General features: G+C 44.6%; 1 protein-coding gene across 4 annotated transcripts in view; it reads left to right on the top strand.

Annotated features, from left to right (window-relative positions):
• The window catches only part of GNB4 (G protein subunit beta 4), a 60725-nt gene that overhangs the window by 20058 nt on the left and 24363 nt on the right, over nucleotides 1-16304 (top strand). The window contains exons 1-2 of one of the 4 annotated variants that reach the window (XM_027893768.1): nucleotides 11230-11292; nucleotides 11695-11711. The exons of 1 other annotated variant lie outside the window; for it this stretch is intronic. The gene's annotated coding sequence lies outside the window, so the exon portion shown is untranslated. Of the gene's footprint in view, nucleotides 1-11229; nucleotides 11298-11692; nucleotides 11712-12209; nucleotides 12233-16304 lie in introns of those variants that run through there. 2 more of the 4 variants (XM_027893769.1, XM_027893774.1) reach the window with 2 other exon arrangements.

The following is a 16304-nucleotide window of genomic DNA, read 5'->3' as shown; positions in this document are numbered from 1 at the left end:
AGCCCGTCTTTTAGTCTCTGTCCTCTGCAGGCTTTTAGAGGAAGCTCTGGGTATTATTTTGTGTCCAGAATAAACAGAAAGCACAGTACTGCCTTCTGTGAATAATCTCTCCCCCTCCCATGTGAATTTACGAATACTGTAGGAAAACAAAATGATCACAGAAATAGTTTTGTCAGATGGTCCCTCCGTGCTGAGGACTCGGTTCCTTGCTTTGTCAATGAGTATCCGTTACATCATTTACTATTTACGCCGCCAAGGCCTCCAAGGAAGTGCTGAAGCCTGTGAACATCTGCCCCCCTTCCTATCTTAGGCTGAGAATATTTTCATTCCATTCCTCTCTGCCTAGACACAGAGTGCCTGGAGACTGTGGCAGAGTATCCTTTTCCAGTGCACGCTGATGTTTTGCCAGTCATGTGTCGTGAGGGAGCGTCCTCCCACTGGTATGAACAATATGGCCATGAAGGAAAGCGAACAGTAACTGCATTATGTCCTCCAGAAGATGGATGGAAGTTAGAGGGAAAATGCTTTAGTGCCCTGTGTTTTGAGGCCCCGCTCATCAGTTGCATGACACCACTGCTGCATTTGTTTCCTAGAGTTTGCAAACGGGATTGAATCAGGGTTGTAAACCAGAAAATCGTGTTCGCAGGCTTTGTGGATTGACAACAGACATGCTGTAAAATGCGAAAAAAGAGATCAGCTGCAATTAGTCTATAAAGAACCTAATCACCCTTAAGAATTTGACAACCAAGATTTCAAATAGTTAACTTCGTTCTGTCCTGTGCACTCACTAAGAGTGTCTTTTTGTGCTGGATTTTGTGGGGGTTTTTGGTTGATTGTTTGTTTGGTTTTTTTTTTTTTTTTTTTTTTTTGATGGGTGGAAGCTGGTTGAAAATAAATATATTACGATTCACTTACTCCTAAAACTTCGTCATTTAATAACAAAAATCCATTTGGTTATGAATGCATTAAGGTTTCTGCACTGAGCATACCCAGACTCTGCCAGTCATCAGACTGAAGAGCAGAAAAGGAGTGGGGCAACTTCCTACAGATTTTTTCCTGGCTGTCCTGGTATGGTGCCTTGAAGTAGATGATGCTGCCATATGACAGAAACCACCTGATTAAACTAACCAGGATATAATAACATTGCACAAGCAACCCCAGAAGTTTTATGGGTTTGCAAACAGCATTATCTCTCATTATCCCAAAGAAAGTTTATTTCTCGCTACTTCCCTTGAGAGAAGAGTTAAAAATTGCCCTTTTATGGGAAGAGGACTGACCAACAGATAGCCAGAGAGAGCAATCTGGGCACTGGCATGGCCAGCTGGAGCCCAGCCAGAGTGGCTGGGACTGGAGATCCCCTGAAACAAAACTGTGCAGCAGAAGCTGCCACAGAGACCTTCCCTGCCAGCTCTCACCTGGAGAAACCCATGACAGCCTGGCCTGTGGCAGTCCCAGGTGAAGGAAGGTGAATGGGAATGAAAGAAAAGGAAGGGGAGCAGTGGGGAAAGGAATTAATCTTTGTTCTGTGTGCTGGAAAGATTCAACCACTTTGCACTGTTGCAGTGTTTTGAAATATGTTTTGTCGTAGGACCTGAGTCTCCTGAAGCCAATTTAAGTCACTGGTTTGCTACAGAGTGATGCAAATAAGCACCAACCCTGTGCTTCCAGGCTCACACAGACACACATTTCTGTTGGGTGCTTGTTTTTTAGCACAGAAGGGAACCAACAATGCTAAAACACCATCTGTTTTGGTGTGTCAAGGGTACCAGCTATCACTGCAGCCACATCACTAAATCACATTACAACCCTCAGCCTAATGACATTTGTATGGATCTCCAGCTCTCTACTATTTGTCACTAATCAGAGTAGTCTGAAGATAATCATGCAGGGACATTATCCCATTTGATGTTCTTTCCCTCTGCCTCAGCCACTCATTTCTACAGTGCACACACAAGCCAGCATAGCCTGACTTCTCCAACTCCTTTTTTTATCTTTATTTGTCTTTCTTTTAGCAGAAATAATCGAGAGGTCAGTGAGGTTATTGTGCCAGGTCTGTTGCTCAACTCCCCAGTTCCCTGTTGTGGTGGGATCTTGCAGGAAACTTGAAGAAATCCAAAATACAACCAAACCTCTTCTCATACTTGCTCTGTGAAGCCTACCCTGCCTGTGCAACAGGGGCTGTTGCACGAACATGATTTAGCCTTAAGAGATTAAATGTCTTTTTATTACAGTGTGCCTCATCCCAGTGGAGACAATGTTAGGGTTCATATCAGCACTACCGAGTGCTCCTGTTTGCTCTACCTGTTTTAGCATTGCAAAAAGATTAGGTAAATTTTCTTCCCTGTTACAGGTACTTGAAACTGCAATGAATTTCATGAAGTGAACAGAATTGTTTAGGATTTCAATCGGTGCAGCTGCAGAATTTGACCAGCCATCTTAAAACCATTGCATTTATTTTTAAGATTCAAAATGTTATATTAATAATATAAACAATTGTAGGGAATGTGCTGTTACATTGACCTTGAAAATGTTGTTTTGTTTGACATAGTAAATACAACATTTGCTTGCTAAAATGGAAAGATGAAATGCTCAGTCACTTAGAGCTTCATATGGAAATCATCAGGAAAACAGCTCCTGTTCTAAATGTCGCTGTCAAACTGACAGGTTGCTGCAAAAGAAACAGATTCCCAGCTATTCAGTAGTTACAAAAGATCAAGATGATCCAGTTTCATCAGACCATCAGAGGGAGACTTGAATTTGTTGAATTCAAATCAGTTTTCTCTGTTTGCTCACTTAGGCTGGTCCTAACTGCAGGTTTGTAAGAAACTTGTAATAAACTTCTGAGCTGTTACTCATTCAAAGAACATCAAAGAGCTGTCAGTTATGAGGTGTCAGAGACTTGAATAAAAATGCAACTGCCTTTTTTGAGCAATACCTTGGGCTGATCACAACCACTTTGACGTAAGATGCAGTTTCTCTGCATGTGCAATTAGCAACTGGTTCTGGCAATTTCCTTATGGGAATTTTTCCAGGGGTGTTTGATGGAAGCAAACGTCTCTGAAAATAAGCTGTGGATGCACTAGGAAGATAATTTTGATGCTTTTTTTTTTTTTCTGAAAAAGGCACCTCTGTGTCTGCTATAGTTTAAACAAGAATGTATAACTTTATCAAATCCTGACCCTGTGTCCCTGTCCATTGCTCAGCTCCACCACTCTAATCCAGCCTTTTATTCTTTGGAATAGTAGAAACCTTGGGATTTTTCACATTCTTGTCAATGGATTTGCCAAGATATTTGGGACTTCTTTACAAAGGTGCTACTGCTCTGCTGATTGACATTCAGCATGGGCAGGCAGAGCAGGCCAAGGAAAAAAGCAACAAGCCAGAAAGGAACAAAAACTGTCAAATCTTGAGTTCTCATTCCAAATGTCTTTGAATCAGCAGCTCTGGGCCCTTCCCAGCTCTGGAAGGAATGCCAGTTTAGTGCAGCGAGTGAGTAAGGTGTGTGAGGGGGCGACTGCTTCTCTGTCAGTTGAGAGCAGCTTTATTTTAAAAAGTGCTTCTTTTTTTTTTTTTTTTTTTTTTTTTTTTTTTTTTTTTTTTTTTTTTTTTTTTTTTTTTTTTTTTTTTTTTTTTTTTTTTTTTTTTTTTTTTTTTTTTTTTTTTTTTTTCCTGATGTTCCGGAGGTTTGAATGGCTCAGAGGAGCTGCTAATGGCTCACGGAGGCTTTCTTGTTCATGGCCTGCTGCCCAGCCCAATCCAGCCCAGGCCATCAGTGACTGGGAGCTGTTCCCACCTTAGCACAGCCTGATGGATGTGAATTGTGCCTTTGTCCAGTTCTTAGCAGGAAAAGCATCACAGAAACCAGCACTGCCATTGTCCCTGAGTGACTCTTACGAGACAAGGCTGTTTCGGGGCAGAGCTGATGGTGTAGCAGCTCCTCCTGCCTTGTGCCCTTCCTTTCACTGCCGAGAGGGAACACCAGCCTGCAAAGCTGTCAGGCTGATGCTTTTCCCATCACTGAAATGATACACAGTGAAACGGGAACAGAAATTAGGAGCACCTTGGGTTAGGAGAATGGATATCTTCTGGTAAAAGATACACAGAAGAGCATGAATGGTTTCATTCAGAGTTTTGGACCAAAGCCCACTGTATATGAGGAAAATCATTAATGCACGATTAGCAGTTGTGTGATAAAATGGAAATCACTTCTTTATTGTAATCTCTGACTATTTTATAATGCTTTCACTATTTCTTTTAGGCATTTTGCTCATTTAGACTCTCATACCGGTCATCTTCGCTCTGCTTTTATTTAATTTCACTCCTTTGTTTGCTCGCTTGTTCTTCCATCTGGAAAGCTCTCGTGTTGGGTAACTTGCTCAGCAGCAAGGATAGAAGGAAGGCAGGTGGGCAGGCAATCTGAATTCTGATTTTGGCTCTGCCACTGGTTGCTTGGCAAGCTGCTCACACCACTCCGTGCCTTACTTTCCCACAGAAAGAGACTCACAGTTGAAGAACAGCTTAAAATTTTTGACAAAAAAGGAACTGTGCATCTACTAGTGCTATTTATTAGAGGAAAACACACCTGAAACCAAGAGTTGTATTCCATGTGCTCCTTAAAGTGTGTATTAGTTGAACCCATTAAGCCTCTGCTCTTCATTTTCCTTTCCTGAATTAGTTCTAAGTGTTGAGTCATCATCATCTATACGCACATCCAAACCACCATAGGCATCTTAGCCTTCAAACTGCAAAAAAAAATCCAGAACATTCTAGATTCTTCTGGATTCTTCAGCCCGTTTAACAGGTGTGATATTCAAGCAGCAATTCCTAGTAACTACTGAGACACAGTTACAGTGCAGACCTGAATGGCACTGCAGAGGGTATGTATTGCTCTCTCCTTAAACTTTAATGCTCTCTCTATTCCCTCCCTCCCCGATTTAATTTGGATGAAGTGTCCACCAGCAGGGCACAGCAGTTTGTTAAGGGCACAGTTGTTATATAACTTTATATTACTTACAGTCTTATAAAATTGTTGCAGATAACACCACAAATAGTGTCTCTCCTCTGCCTGGGCCACAGTGCTATTTCCAGTATCATTAATTCCCTGCAACCCAACCCCTTTTCCCTCGGGAATGGCTGGGGTCATAGCAACACTGCTGATGCAGATGCAGATGCAGATGCAGGTTAAGAGCCAGCAGCAGCAATACGCTAAAAGGCTTCTTAAGAATGGTTGCTGTCTCCTTGCTGACCTGGAAACCAACCTCTTGTATCAGATTTCCTCATTCAGTACCACAAAACTCTTCAGGTAGCAGAAGTTTTGTGAGTTAAATGGCAAAACTGAAAAAATTACAAGCTTGAATAATGCTTCTGACAACTCAGGGGTAAGCTCAGACCCAAAGTCCAGAGGAAGGTAAAATATATCTGTAATTAGTCTAATATGCAACACTTGACTGTAGTGAGTATTTCCTGCTCCACTACACCCGAGGGTTAAGCTTAGATTCCAAAACTGAAGAATCCACCATCTTTGCTCTAATGCAACTGCAACTCACAGAGCTAAGTTCTTAGTTCATTTACTGATCTCCACCAAAGCATTTTCCAGGGTGGCACCTGAGAGCCTGGTGTTCTGCAGCGTGCAGTGAGCAGTGATGGGCTGTGCTCAAGGGGACAGCGTCATGTGCAGCGGGGTTTGGTGTGTAAATGTGGTCCATTTGTTGGTGGCCCTGTGAGAATACATATACTGAAAAATATTGCACCTCTGATTTTCTAAGATACTGGGTATCAGTGGAATGCAAGAATCTTTCATTGAAAATGTGTAAATCAGTCTGATTTTGTTCCGATTAGAAAGTTGCTTTTATTTGTAAGAATTTCTAAAGCTAATTAATGGACATGATCATGATTGTCTTCCTGTTCTGTTTCATAAAAAAGAATTTCTGAACAGACTGAACAAAATAGTACTTCTTTAATACTCCCTTCTTCCTAGTTACACATTCTTTTACTACCCATGTCTGTTCCTGATCACTTTGTTAAGCTCCTTTGACCATGATTCATGTTTTCTCTTTTGTCTCCACTCACTTTATACCTGGACCATGATTTTAATGTATGCTATGCTCTTTACTTGTTGAAAAAGTATCTGAAAACCGATAAAAAGTGATCACTTGCTGTTCTCTGTGCAGCAAACTAGTCCTTCTTTGCACCTTATTGCACACACTGTACAATTCTGGGGGTTTAAGATTAAGTTTGGTATACAATAAATAAGTGTAATTTCCAAAGCAAGATCTAGAAGATGCCATCTTCACAATAGGCAGAAGAGCTATTTGGCTGAAAAGGGCTGGGAGGTTTCTCAGACTGAGAGTTAAAAAGGGATCTTCGTTGTTTCTGCCCCTCCCATCTGCTGTTCTCTGCAGCTGAAAATGGGGCAGAAAGCCAACGTCATGACATTTGAGCAGACAGCAGTTTATGGAAGTGTCTGTTACAATTCCACACCCACCTCCTCGGTAAAAAGGAGCCTTCTCCCTGGCCAGTGCAAGCAAAGGTGCTGCCAGGGAGTTACAGCTGATGTGGGGCTTCTTTCCCTGGGTCTGGTGCTTGTAGGCAGAATTGTACATTTTTCTACGTAGGTTTTAAATACAGATTCCCCTTCCTCTGCTTGCTTGCTTACTCCTCTCCCCCTCCAGAAGAAATCAGAGGATTTCTAAAACATACTGTGGAGTTTTCTCAGCCCTCACGTGCCATCATCACCAGTGGGCTGGGCTGCAGCATCAGAGAACGTGCAGAAGGACCGTGCTCGAGATGAGCTTTGCCTTCTGCCTCACGCAGTCATCTCAGACACTGGTGAAATACCCTGCAAATTGCAGTGAGCACGTGAAACCTGCTACTGATCTCAGTGTTTCAACTGATCTTAGAAGGGAGCAGTGTAGATCAAATGGCTTTTTCAGACCGTTTGATTTTTTTTTTTTGCTGTTCTTTTACGATGAGCACTTCCAGCGGTTCCGCGAGTCTCCTTCGTCGTTTTACCTGAAAGAAATATTAATGTATTCATAAATACATGCATATATATAGGCTGTACGTAAAGCATCTATGCAAATATGCCCACTCCCTTTTCTTCTGTTTAAATAGTGTTCGGTGATTGTTCAGTTCTCTTTAAAGGATGAGTCACCTGGCTCTCTCTGGAGTCAGGAATCTAAACTCAAACCGGTAGCTGCACAACAATCAGCTGTGGAGCTTGATCAGTTATTTTACTGGACCCCAAAAAGTAAATCCACAATTTTTCAGTTTCCTGAATAACAAGAAAAATATTACTATCGTTTCTGCTTACATTATTTTTCCTTAATTCTTTATTTGAATTTAATATTAGAGAATTAGCTTGAGGATAAAAAAAGAGCTGCTGGATTGGCAGCCCTAGAAACTGAAGTTCCCTGTTTCTTGGTAGCACAAGGACAATAGTAAAACACAGCAAGGACACTCCCCTTCACCTGCTCCATTAAAGAGCGATCCATGGACCAGAGCTGGTGGTGAGAAGCTGGTGCAGGTGCCATACACATTCCCTCTTGGAATTCTAGAGAGACATGGGCACAGTGTGAGCTAAACTGCTGCCTCGGATGCTTTTCACGTGAAGCATCAGCTGGTGAGCAGGGAGATCAGCACTCCTTGGGGCTGTGGAAGGTCACCCCTATGTAAGCTGACAGGATGACAGAAGAGGATCTGTCACACTTGTGCTGAGCAAAAGGAGGGGTCTGGAATGAATGAATGTTAGACTTCAGTGAGAATAAAAACAGGAAATGGAAGGTAAAGCAGTAAACCTTTGCTGTCATATTTAGGAATTAAGTGAGAAAGGGATATCTGAATGATGTGTGTTTTGCCTTCCTGTATATAGAATATAAAGATAATATGTGTAATCCTGCTTAACAGAGTAATTAAAATAAATCAGTAAATTAAGTGAACTTTTAAGTGTCTAGCTCTCCATAGGGCTTGAACAAAGAAAGACGTGAGACTGCTCGCATATCATTAAGGAGTTAATCGCCATTTTAATTCCTAGATGTGAAAAGAAAGATGAAAATGTGAGGGAGAAAAGATGTAGATTAGCATCTCTCACCTGAAGAGCTGCGTGGATTGCAGAGGCAGAAGCGCTGTCAGACACAAACAAAGAACAAGGACAAAGCACAAGGCAAATGTGCCACTGTGGAGCAGCCTGATTTAACCAGTGACACAAACAACCACGAAAGGAAACCAGCCTTGCCACTGTAGAAGTGTCAAGAAAGTGGATTGCTCCATCAATAAATTATTTCTGAAGTCTGGATGAGCAATTTATTTTTTCTTTCATTTTCCTAAAGTCAGTCAAAGGGGTTGTGTGATTCAGTCACACCAGTGCAGGGGATTCCCTCTGGATCTGTCTCTTAGTTATGGGTTGGGGTTTGTTCGTTTGTTTGGGCTTTTTTGGGGTTTTTTTGTTTTTTTTTTCCTTTGACTTGTCTCCTGAAAAAACCCACATGACTTCTTTTTGTATATCCTGAAGTGTTTTGGGAAGGAATTGGATAATGGGCTAATGAAATGTAGGGGCTTTCTGGTACATGGAAAGTACCAGGTTGACAATGAACCCTGCATTTCTCTAGAACCAAGAAAGGACATGCAGAGAGACTTTGGTGGTATTTTTAGCCATTTAGATTATACATGTGCCTGTCCATCTTTCTGCCTTTTGGTCTGAGCCCTGCCAAGACTGGGGAGCTTTTAGAAAACTTCTCGTTGCTTCCTCGTACCCGTTCACTGCTCTAGCACGCAGTGCTTCACTAATTTCCATCAGAAGGGTGTTTAAGGTGCTGCTGGACCTGTCTTGGCTGAGGTTTTCAGTTACAGCTGAGCCAGCACAACCTCCAAGCAGGTTCCCTTCCTCTACCTTCCCCTTGGAGGTGTTTCAGGCTCACTGGGCAAGAATCCAAGCACTGGAGGCCTCCGGTAACATTTAATTTATCAGAAACCAAAGTTGCTGCATTGGCTGTAGTAACTCATAATTCAAAGAGAACATGTTGGAGAAACTGATCTGGATATTGATTTTAAGAACTAATCTGGCGCTGCGTCTCAATGTTTCTTTTTCACTGCAGAAAAAAACTGATTCCTTATATAAATTCTAAAATAATACAAAACATATTGCAGAACTGGCATAAGAATGGCTCCATTAGGGGTAGCTCTGATTTTGCAGAGTGGTGTTTGGCAGGTGAAACCACTGATCAGAAGCAGAACTGGATAAAAGCTGGTTGTAAAACGCTGCCAGCAGGAGAACTGGGGATTTCTATTTCATTAGGAATTTGTAACTTCATCTAATAAATGACTAAACCGACTACACAGCGGGTGAGATGAGTTTTATAAGGAGGGGCAATTTCTTTCATTTGTATGGGTTGGTCCAAAACAAGATATTCTTCCTTTCAGACTCTGCTTTGCTGTTGGCCTTGGACCACCACAGCTGCAGCAATGCCACTCCTGAGAGAGGAGTTTCCCCTGCTGGGAACCCGGTCCTGAGTGCTTTATTTTCACAGCTTGCAACTGAAGAATCTTCCCTGTTTCCCAAATGAGTCATGAGGATAAATTATGTAATTTTTAATGGTTTCATTTGCACTGGAAGGACAAAACCCGATAATTTTATTATATGTAACTACCTAAATACCATCTGAACTTTTCTGGGACTTTGCTCGTGGCCTGTTATTTTCCAGAGCTGTTTCAAAACAGAAGATGAGAAATGGTGTGCTCGTTCTGGGACCATATCTTGTCAGTAATCGCTGCTCAGGGTTCTGAAGATTGAATTAGGAAAAATGTAATGGAACAAGCACAGTTGAAGGGAGAACCATCCTTGTGCCAATTTCTCCCTTTTATAAAAATATAAGTGACTTATACAGTGACACAGTGACTCTGAGACAAGTTTATTTTCCTCTTCAGGTATGGTCCAACAAAATCAAACGCATTCCTTGTTGGTTTTTGCTGTGTGATCACTCATAAAATGCAAAGCAAACACATTGCTGGAGGACATCTGTCCTTTGGATAAACGGAAGACAGGTGTATTGCAGTGCAGGAAAGCACAGCATAGACTTTGCAACCAGGACAAAGCTATTAAAATAATAGGTTTGAGTCAGTTAGGGGACTTGAATGTTTTTTTTAAAGACTGATTTAAGGCAAGCAATGAGTTGTTTCATTACAGTACACACTGTATGTTCCAGCATGTACTGCCATTAACACCAAGCCATTTATCAGTAACCCACTAATAGCTCAAAGACTGCTTTACTCACAGTAGTTATGATACTCCTGTAAATATTTTACAAGAATGTGACACTTTGTGTTGTTTTTGGTGTGTCAGACCCGTGCTGAGGCGATGCAGGTGTCCCATCTCTAGTGTTGGAGGGCTGACCAGGGCTCTGCTGGGGCACTGACCTCTGCAGTGTGTCCCTGCAGCATCAAGGTCAGTGGAACAGGAGGCCCAGAGGTGCAGCCAGAGCATCCCACAGATCAGCTATTTCCTGTATTCGCGGGTCTCACGTTGGCTGTGACCGTAGTTTGGCAATTTGACCGCAATATGAGCAGCAGATGCGGAATGGCCAGACAGACCCACAGCCAGACCCACGGACGCCCGGCAGTCAGTCAGTCTCTGATGGCCCTTCTGCTCCCCACACGCCGGTGCGAGAGGGGAGCACCACTGAGTGGTGTAGGGTGGCAGCTCTGTGAGGAATACACAGGATTGGAGTATCCATTCAACTCATCACTTTTTAATTTCCACATTACTGATCTGCAAAGCTCAGCGCAGTCCGTCCTTGTTACAGACCCACCCTCACTCCCCACCCCTCGGTCCCCACAGCTCCCCATCACCCGTGTCCCGCTCCCTGGATCCCCACGCCACCGATGTCCCCGCAGCGTCCCCACAACCCTTGGTCCCCATCCCGACGGCTGCCACCCGCAGGGGTCCTACACCCGATAGGGTCTCCACCCCAGGGTTCCCAAGTCCCCCATCCCCTGGTGACCCCGTCCCCTGCCATCCCCATGCTCTGGGGTCACCCCACCACCACCATCCACGGTCTCCCCGCAGGGTCTCCCCTCCCCAGAGCCGCCGCCGCCACCCCCCATGTCCCCCCAGCCCCGTGTCCCCCTCAGGGCGGCGGCGGCGGCGCCGCGGGGCGCGGCCCCTTTAAGCGCTCTGACGTCACGCGGCGCTGCCATGGCAACGGCCCGTCCCGTCGCGCGGCCCGTGCGGGCGGGGCGGGGCCGCTCCCGCCCCAGCAGCGCCCCGGCCATGGCGGCGGCTCGGTGACACCGCGCTCCCCGCCGGACCGCAGGTACCGAGCCCGGGGCGCCCCCGCGCCGCGCCGTGCCCAAGGACCGCTCTGCCCGGCCCGCGGGGCTCGGTGCGGACGCCTCAGGGCGGTGCCCGCTCCCCCCCCTCCTCCCCGGCGGCTCCGCTCGCCGCGCCGGGGCCGGGCAGCCTCGGCCGGGCGGGGTCCGCGGGCCGCGCTTCCCGGCGCGGCGGCAGCGCCGGCCGCCCCCGCGGGGCTGCGGGGGGAGGGAAGGAGGGAGGGAGGCTCAGTCGCGCTTCCCGCCCGGGCCGTGTAGCGCAGGGGCGGGCGCGGCCCCGGCGGGGCGGGCTCGGGGTGCCGGGCACGGGGAGGTCCCGGCGCGGGGCCGGGGCCACGTCCAGCGCTGCTCCCGCGGGGCCACCCGGCAGCGCCGCGCCCGCCCCGCCCCGCGGGCGGCTCCATCCCGGTGGTGGGGAGGCTGGGGCGGCACCACCGCAGCGCAGAGGGGGGGGGCGAGGGGAGGCAGCGCTCGGGCGGCGCCGGCGGCAGCGCCCGGAGACCCCCGGCAGGTGAAGCCCCGCGGGCGGGGTCGGCAGGAGCGGCCGGGCTGGCGGGGGGGGCGGGCGGCATCACTCGGTCCTGGCCCGCCCGCCCCGGAGCCCGCGCACAACGTGGGGCTCGGCGGGGAAGGGCCGGGAGGGTCCCCGGGGTGGTGCCGGGGCAGCGGAAGGGAGGGGTGGGCTCATTGTGCCGGGCGGGGCGGGGGCTCCGACCCCCGGGGGCGGCAGGTCCGGGTGACACCGTCGGGCTGCGGGTCACTGCGGAGCCTCGGGGCTCCTCCCCGCCCGGGGAGCGGTGCCCGGGGGTCGGCAGAGACAGCCCGGGCGTTGGAAGTCCCCGGTGGGCAGTGCGGACCCGTGCGGGACGCGCCTGCCATCCCAGCCGGATCGGCTGGACTCGCGGTTCAGGTTGGGAAGTCTGGCAGCAACAGGCGGTTCCCAGGCTTATGGAGTATGTAGGGAAACTCTCCTCTCTCTTTTCCATTTCTCTGCCTGCCTAGAGCTTGCCGGGGTGTCAGCGTTCCGTGAATTGGTTTGACAAGGGTGAATCCAAAGGTACTCCCTCCCTGTCTTTAGGAAAAGTGCAAAGTCATTAGATGCTTTTTGTATCATATTTCATAGGTATTGTTGGTTTCCAGATTCAGATTTTTTTTTCCCAAATCTTCTTTTTTGTATTTGTACTTATTGCTGAGGTTATCAGCTTCTTTGGTTTTTAGTTTGATTTCTCTTGGAAATTGTGGAAAACCTTCAAATTGCTTTTCCAAATTGCTAGCAGATATAAATCTGGTATACAAGTTTAATTTATGCTGTAATATTACCTGAACTAATGCAAGATAACCCTCTGATCCATTCCCTTCTATTAATTAAGCAGTTTGAGAATAGACATGTTGTCTTTTATTGGACTGGTTATTGTAGCTTGGAAAATTTTTCAGGAGCGTTTTCAGTTCTGAAGTAGAAGCAGGGTAAGTCTCAAAGTTAAGTGTGACTTGAGGGGAAAAGTGCTCTGATTATTTGATTATGTGTAATCAGTTTCTGAAGTAACAGTGGTAGTTGTTCTCTGCTCAGTAGAGAATATTGGGAAAAGAGTGGCAAAATGGAGCAGAGAGAGGAGACGGGTACCAACCTCTAAAACCTGCCATAAAAGTGTTGGGAACGATGAGAGCTGTAGCTTTCTGAGTCTGGTGGGATTTCTGTGTTCTAGTTTGGTCTCTGCTTTTGTTTTGTCTGTTTCCTGCTGGGAATGTGAAGGGAGGGATCAGAGGGATTGCTCTGAGAAGGAAAGGGTTCCCAGTGGTTGTTGGGTGCTTTTCCTGCTCTGCCAGTTGTCAGCACAAGCTTATTCTGGTTTGGAGGGTTTGCCTCGTGCAACATCCACAGAGTTACCACAAGAGCATCTAATGTGCTTTCTAGAATTCCATATACTTCCCTAAATACCAATAGAGGATCCAGGAATCTTGGCAGTTCTTATGGGAAATAGTGGGAATATCAGGAAACGTGAGTCTGCAAAGCCGTCAGAGTGTTCAGAGGAAAACCTGAATCTGGTCCTTGACTTCCATTAGAAGTTCGGGAAGTGATGTAGAAGGTGGTCACTAATCTGATAATGAAGTGACAGCTACAGCTACAGTGGCTCTAATTACTGGTTAGAGTCGGGGAAGTCTGAAGTCATGCTAACAGGAATAATAACTATATCAACAAATTAAAATGAAACAAACCACATGACAGGCTCTCATAGTCCTGAAAGCCTTTTAATGGGATGGGAATCTTCAGTGGGTTTTTGCAATGTTTGTTTGTGATTCTTTAGCGCCATAGTTGTGGTGAAGTTAATTTGTGCTTCCAAAGAACAGACTGATGGTATCTTGGAAGAAGGGGGCCAAGAAAATGAGGGAGATCATAAATATATGAATATGTCTCACTGTGAGTCTACTAAGGCAAACTACAGGCAGTATTAAATTTTATTTCTTTAAAATGAGCAGTTTTTACAGTGGATAATATACATGGCTTATACAGCTTCAATAGGTTGAGAACCAAGGCTGCTATAATAATAACTTTCATCTGTTAATCATGAAAATACTGAGTTTCAGGTTACAGAGATGTCTTTTTCTGTATTCTGTATTGTAAAAGTGCTACAGCAAATAACTGCTGTTCTTTCTCTAGTTTAGCTCTTTTCTGAGGGCTTGGTCTTGATGGACTGCTCGGGTCACTTAGCTCTTGACTAAGAAATTGTTAGCCACAACTGTAATGTGCTATATTTATGTTGGATAATGAAAGTTTCAACTCTGTCTTCATGTTGCTTAGTTAAGTATTCCTATATCTAGTGTTCGTTTTGTCCCAAGTATTTTAATTTTCCAAACAGTTTCTAAAGAAAAAGGTGGGACTAGAAAACCTTGCAAAAATATTTTTAAATGCAGAACCACATAGTTCTCTCCCAGCCCATTATGGAATTTTTAAGAATGCAAAAAAAATTATGAATATAAGGTTTTGAAGAAATAAAAATACAAAAAAGCCCACAATATGTAGCGAAGTGATCTTTCTCAGTTACTGTCTTCTCTGCCAGAGTCTTAATTTATGACTGTTGTGTCACTGAACATGGTAACTTGATTTATTTTTTTTATATCTGTGGTGTCACTTTAAAATGTGTTATCAAACTAGTAAGAAATTCAGAGTCTCTGAACTTGACATGCAATGCATGTTCCTGGAATATAAATACTTCAGGACAGTGATAATGCAGTGATTGTGTTTTGTACTTCATACTGTCTGGGAATATCAATGCTCAGATTAATGCAGCTCCCAAGAGCCCAGAACTGACTGTTTAGAAAGTATGCATAGTATTGCTAATCAAGAAAATATTTTTTAAGTTCCACTAAAATTTTTCTCTCCTTTAATTAGATGCAGACCTGTCACTTACTTCATCTTCCGAAGTGTGTAATTAAATTTAGCTGTTATTGTTTTGTCCTTGTATGAAACTTCTGTGTTTTGCAACCCAGAGTTTTGTAATAGAATTTATGTGAAAGATTCGAAACAGGACTAAAGCAGACGATCCCGAGAAACATGGACTGTGTGCTGTTCTCTCCAGGCTGTGGTTTGGTACCTGATACCGATGCAGGGAGCTCCTGGAGCTTTCCAGATAACACGAGGCAGTGCTGCACAAAGCTGCAGCTTTAATTAAAAAGATGGTGCTGTTTAGGGTTAGGCTCAGGTTCAGCAGTGTCTGAGCAACCACTGTCTTTGCAGAGAGCCTGAAGCAGAAAAGCAAGAGGGGAACTTTCTTAACGCTCTGAATGAATGTCAGCTCGGGTGCCATCAGTGACTCTCCATGTGCTGATTGGTGTGCATCGCTGTAGTCAGTGTGGGAAATACCATAGTGAGACCCGGGCTAAGGGTTGGTAAAAGAGAGTTAATTCAAATATAGGTGGACATTTGCTAGCAAATGGTTGTGCAGTTCACTGGCGACAGTTTCGTTTCCCTTACGATGTCTCGGCTTCCAAAAGTAAGTGAAGTGCTGACATACAGTAAACCAGATTTTGATTCAGTCACTGTAACTGAATTGTACTCTTGCAATCTGTTTGTTGTCTTCTGAAAGGACTTCAGCTGGAAAGAAGGGGAGAGAGAGAAATCTTTCAATACAATCTATGCCTGATTGTATTGAAGAGCAAAAGACACTTTTAACTTCCCACCTATTACATAAAATTAGTTGTTTGGGGTCAGAACAGGTTTGCCAATTTGCAGAAGCTGTAGTTTTCCCCTCCTTCTTATGTTGGATCTCCAACAAATATTAATCATATGGATTTTCAATGTAAGCCAAGTGTTTGAGTCATTGTGAATCCCACTGTTTTGAAACATTAAAAGAGCTGAGTAATGTTAAGCTTAAAATTATAAGATTTTAATTTTAAAATGGGGGGAGTGGAACAAAATGAAATCATCAGATCAATCCCATGATTGAATGTGCTTCTTAAATGAGATTGAAGGTCTTGGAGCTGCTCTCATTGACAGGCTTGGCAGCTTTACAAGAACAAATCACCTCCTCACAATCAGCAGTGGGAAGTCTTGGACCTGCCTGGTTTGTTTTCATCATGCACTTATTAGTTCAGGTGGTCAGCACAGAGCACCCAAGCAGTTTCAGGATAACTCGATGATTCAATTCTTGTTGGATTAATTTTTGTATATGCTTTTGCTGCCCTTTATGTATTTATTTGGTTATTTATTTATTTTCAATATAGTAATTAGCATAAATTGCGCCTAATTTTCTGTTTACATATTAAAATGCGATTTGTGTGGTATTTATACACATCTAAAGTCTTGCATTAAAATTAAAGATGCTCATTTATGATCTATTGTTGAAACACACATGGTATTTAAAATTGGTTTGTTTAAAAGAACTATTTGATCTGAGTATTTCTCTGGTGACCCTTTCTGTCCTGATTGATTGCTTTGAGTGATTGTTCATGTAAATCAATTTTATCCCTAGTTTGGAAAAGGAAGA

This window comes from Empidonax traillii, unplaced genomic scaffold, assembly GCF_003031625.1.
Source record: "Empidonax traillii isolate 1590-97213 ecotype Southwest subspecies unplaced genomic scaffold, ASM303162v1 scaffold405:size801240, whole genome shotgun sequence".
NCBI classification, from domain to species: domain Eukaryota; kingdom Metazoa; phylum Chordata; class Aves; order Passeriformes; family Tyrannidae; genus Empidonax; species Empidonax traillii.
This window is presented reverse-complemented; position numbering and strand designations above follow the sequence as displayed.